Source organism: Lactuca serriola, chromosome 3 (assembly GCF_051521515.1).
Source record: "Lactuca serriola cultivar US96UC23 chromosome 3, Lser_US96UC23_V15, whole genome shotgun sequence".
NCBI classification, from domain to species: Eukaryota; Viridiplantae; Streptophyta; class Magnoliopsida; order Asterales; family Asteraceae; genus Lactuca; species Lactuca serriola.
In genome coordinates this window covers 61,649,528-61,654,807 of record NC_136410.1, presented here as the reverse complement: position 1 = coordinate 61,654,807, position 5,280 = coordinate 61,649,528, and the positions used below count along the sequence as shown (strand labels likewise).

At 37.3% G+C, this 5,280-nt stretch overlaps 1 long non-coding RNA gene across 1 annotated transcript; it reads left to right on the top strand.

Moving 5' to 3' along the window:
- Window positions 1–234: 234 nt before the first annotated feature.
- Window positions 235–997, top strand: LOC145094471 (uncharacterized). The gene is made up of 3 exons (XR_013703372.1): window positions 235–386; window positions 463–649; window positions 725–997. It is a non-coding gene; the product is annotated as an uncharacterized LOC145094471 (long non-coding RNA).
- The last annotated feature ends 4,283 nt before the right edge of the window (window positions 998–5,280 follow it).

The window sequence follows — 5,280 nt, the reverse complement described above, 5'->3', positions numbered from 1 at the left end:
GGGTCTTTCATATCAACATGAAAAGTACCATGTTCCAATCATCCATACAGATATAAGAACTAGCAACATTCTACTTGATAGAGAATTGCAGCAAAAAGTAGCAAATTTTGGGCTTATAAGACTGCTACCAGAAGATACGACTCATCTTAGCACAAAATTCTCAGGGACTTTGTATGTTTAAAAGTACATATAACTTAACTACTAATTCAATTTGATTAAAGTAAATTTTCAATAACCAATGTTAAATCTTTGCAGGAATAGTGGTTATGTAGCACCTGAACATTTTTGCCATTATTTGTAGGACTATAGCTGTTCACTTCACCAACCCATTCCATGTCAGCACACGTGTAGCAGATAAATGCAGTGATGGCACCTTGCTTTTGCAGGTATATTGATCTCAAGTCTTGTTAGGGTTAAATGCAAAAAAAAATAATAATAATAATTATTTACTCACATTCCCAGGTGATACTCCACTCACAAGTGAAGGCTAACTTAACCATACACGATTCTTGGCTGGACCTAAAAGACGGTTTTACCCTTGCTGGTGAAAGTCAAAGTAATGGAAGACCAACATCCGCCTTCTTTCCACTTGTAGTTCCTTCTACATCAAGAGCCGGAATCTTGTTCACTATATCCCTACCCACAAATGGCAAGCATTATTTTATTTCTCATTTTATCACTCATCTTTAGAAAAAATAATCAATCTCTCTTTTTTTTTTTACAGATGAAGCGAAAGATATGAATCCTGATAGTGATACGATATTAAATATAAAATATAAAATATCTGGGGATAGAAATCATGGATTGCATACTCCTATGTTTGAGGATGAGTCTTCACAGATGTTGACTTTTAAGAGTGCTCTTGTTTTACAAAGACCAGTGTTGGAACCTTGTTTGGCAGTTGGTTTTCTTCCCCTTCCTCCAGAAGGCCTTAGAGTCGGCCAGCTTTTTACTATGAAGTGGCGAGTTGAAAGGTTGAAGTATCTCGAGGACGAACAATACGTAAGTTTCTAAAATTTTTACTTTTTTTTTTTGGCAATAAAAAAGTAAAAATGACTTAAATGTTAAATCATATATTTGATACGCATTGCGTGTCGTAACCGCGCGTCGTAAATGCGCGTCGTAAATGCGCGTCGTAAATGCGCGTCGTCTATAGACGACGCGCAAAAGCGCGTCGTCTCTCTTTATGACAGGGCCTTCCTTGACACGCATTTGCGCGTCGTCTGAGCGTTTTACGACGCGCAATGAGCGTCGTAAAAGGCCTTTTTTCTAGTAGTGTCTTAATCGTATTTAGTCAAGAATATATATGAATTTCATGTTGGAATGGCTCAACATAAGGAAATTCTATATATGGGTTCATTATTTGCGTTCTAAAATTCGATTATGATTACGACATCCCTTTTCATAATCTGACTTATGAGAACTTGGAAAATAGAAATGGAAATATTATAGCAAAAGACTGGTTTAGTCTTTATGTGAGACATCATGAATCGTGTCCCATATGCTTCGGATATAGGATCGATTACATGTGCTATATTCATCCTTTCTAAAATTTTCCAAATGCCTGGGGCATTAAGAAGGGAAAAGGTCTATAATTGGATATAACTAAAATGATTAAGCAATTGTTGAGGACAATCTAAGGTTTACCAAAGATTAGTTGCTCAAGGACAGTTAGAAGTATAGTATTAATTCTGGAAGGACCATATTGACATAATCTGTAAGGAGGCAACTCCTGTTCAGAAGTGATAGTTAAAATGGAATATGGAAATGTTTCAAAGTTAGAAAGTATTCAATCTGTAAGATTAGGAAACTTAATGCAAGAAGGATGTTTCCAAGGAGTTGATCTCCTTTGGAATACTCTGTAATGATTGTTGCCAAGTCTTTGTGAATTTGTGCATAATCATTACAAGAGGATCAATGCATATAAGTTTAAAATCTAACAGATTTCAGTAAATGGCATGAATTTGGAATTCTTGCATTTGCAGTAAGGGTTTGGGACTGCGAAAAGATGATCATTGGAGTTATGCTCAATTGATCTATTTCACAAAGTAAAGATCATAGACAAACATAGTATGCATACTTTGTGTATCGCATGACTAGTGTTTAGAAAACATAGTGTACATGCTTGGAGCATGGGACAACTATTGTTTTAAATTCAAGTATAAAGTTGATAAAACCGAAACAATGAATAATGAGTAATCAGTATGGTGATAAATAAAAGTGTTTATTTATATTCATAGGGTTTGATACCATATTTGATTCATCTATTCTTGTGTTTCACTTTGCATGTTTTGACTTCCAGAATGAACTAGGTTATTCTTCAGGAATGACTAAGTTATTCAAACCATCCACAGTCGGTCATATGTTGGAAGTAGATATGAATCAAGACTATCATGAGTTGGCTTGTAGAGGTCTAAGATGTTGGACAAAGGGCTACAACACTCATGAGTGCTCATAAGTTCTGAGTATTGGATTAAACCCGCGCTCATTGGAATCACTTCATGGATTTTATCACGAGTGATCATGAGACGATAATATCTTATATTCTTCAAACCTAGAGATATGAGTTGTTACTATGAGTTGGTTGTACATTGATTGCTCAAAAACGCATTCGGTAACTCGGTGTTATTAAATGTGCCTTTGTGTATGATTCAACAAGTAGTAGAACAAGCCATGTGAGTCGAAGTTTATCCATTCCTTTTTCCTTTGGGATAAAAGCGATATCTGTGGGCCCCTCGATGATTTAATGATGACACATGTGAGTGCTTGGCCAAGCCAGGACTGATTTGATTTGTTCAATCAGTCAGTCATCATGAATCGAAAATCAGGAAACAACAAATGGACATAGAGAATGATTATAATCCATGGCTCAATCCATATGATATCTAGAATGGAGGAATATATGATCCCTTATCTAATGGACAAGTTCGTTGACAAGATCAGAGTTTGACAACGGCTTTAAGAGCTACGATTTCCAGTTAGTTTTTGAAGTCATACTTAATAAAAGTTTTAGACTTATCCAAGTGGGAGACTGTTGGACTAATGTCTAAGTCCATAACTATATTTGGTATGTACTTGACCCGACCCGGCATGGTCCATTTGGGTTGCACTTCACCGACACAATTTATATGGATAATATTTTGAGAATAGTATATTTATGATTTATATTAATATATTATAAGTTCTAATATATTGATATAATCATATTATTTAATTAGTATTGATCAAGAATTAATTTATAATTAATTAAGTGATCAAAATGAACTAATTAAATATGGACTCTTAGATATATATGTGTAGTGGGCCAATTTCATTTAGGTTGGGCTAAGTCTTCATGGATAGTCCATGGAGCTTTAACCCATGGATCCCAGGAAATGAAAGGTGATGGGTATTAGGTTTTAACCCTAATCCTCCACACTATATAAAGATGTCCTTGGTTGGTGAAATGGGCACTAGGGTGGGTACACTAAGAGGGCTAGCCAATTTCACTAGAGAGAACCAAGTATCCATATTCTCTAAAGTCTTCCAAGGTGTTTTGGTGATTTGTGATTTCATTTGAGGCTTTCACACTATTGGGGCTAAGCTCTTAAAGCTTGAAGACATCAAGCTACACCAAAAGGTATGTCATCTAACTAGTCTTTGTAGTATAGTTACCTCATAGTATGCTAGTTAGGATTAAAGCCTTGGAAAGTTCTTATTTTCATGTATAATAGAGAAAACATAGATCCAAGGTTTATAGGGTTGCATGTACACCATAGGAGTGTTAGAATGCTCAAAACCCAACACTATCTACCAGGATAGAGAGCTAACATATCACAATACTAACAATCACAATTAGCAAATCAAAGGGCCGGCCTTGGTGCCTTAGACCCTTGAGCATAGTGAGGATAACTCACCTCGCAAGTAGTGGTGAAATATTGCAAATCTTGGGCTGCTGTCCTACCAGGAATCCCGAACTTTCACATAATAATAAATACTAGGTTAATACCCAATATTACTCCCTTGGTTAAGTGTCCTCATAACTTATCAAGTCCATTCCCTTTTGTTGGGCCAAAGCCCCACACCAAGTACTTAACTTGAAGGTCCATATACATAAATCCACTATTGGCCCAATTTACTAAATTGAGCCCAACCTCCTTATTAGGCCTAATCCCATGATCCACTACCACCAACTGGCCCAAAACATGTCTACTCAGAAAGTCCAGCAAGGCCCAACCCTACTAGCCCAAAAAGTAGCCCAACCCAAAGCCCAAAATCACCAAAAGTCCCCTAAAGGCGTATGTTGGGCGTATCCCAAGGCTATGTGGGGCGTACATAGGTTTCACATTGATTGGAAAACGGGCCATTGACTTAGTACGCTGGGCGTACAAAACCTTACGTTGGGCGTATGCAGGGTTTCACCAAAATCCTAATAAGTGCTTAATGGCTTAAGCACTTAATCCCAAATTCCAAATCCAGTGACCAAATGTGCCTAGGACTCATAAAGTCTCGAACTTTATCATTTTGGACTTCTAAAAAGCTCTTAATCCATTAAGACCCTTCTACAACATGCATGGGACATCTTAAGCCATTAGGACCTCATTTTTATCACTTAAGACCTCATCAAGGTCTAGAAAGGACAGTTTATCTCGTCTAAAATGCATCATGCACCATATTGGGGTTTTGGGACAAGAAATGGTTCCATAATGATAGAAAGGCTAGATCTACGACCTACGAGCATAAACTTTGAAGCTTTTTACCTCATGGAGCTTCTAGGACACAACACAACTTCAAATCTACAAGCCAATCTCTTTCTCCAACTATTTGTTGCAATGGATTCCCCTTCAAGAGCTCAAAATACCCACCAATTCACTCTCTCACATAAGAAATAGGGTTTGGGAACGTTTCTGGAAGATGGAGGTTGAGAAGGAGGAGAGAAAATGACCCATAAGGATGATTATATAGCTCCTAACCTGAGATATTAGGGTTTTCATCCTTTATGAGTACGCCCAACGTACACAAGTGTACGCCTAGCGTACTGGGGCGCACCCTAATACGCTCAACGTACCCTTATGTACGCGCAACGTACTCCTCCTGGTCCCAAAATTACAGTTTAGCCCTTAGGATTTTCATGGCTTTACCCTTCCATCCCTAGGGACTACAATCGACAAACTTGGGATGTTACATGGATCTCGTATGTGCACATGACTTTATGAACAATATTAATAGCTATAAGTTGTTGACAATATAGATAATCATGTATAGTAGAGGTTTCAAATAAAACAAAGCGAAAAAAATGAC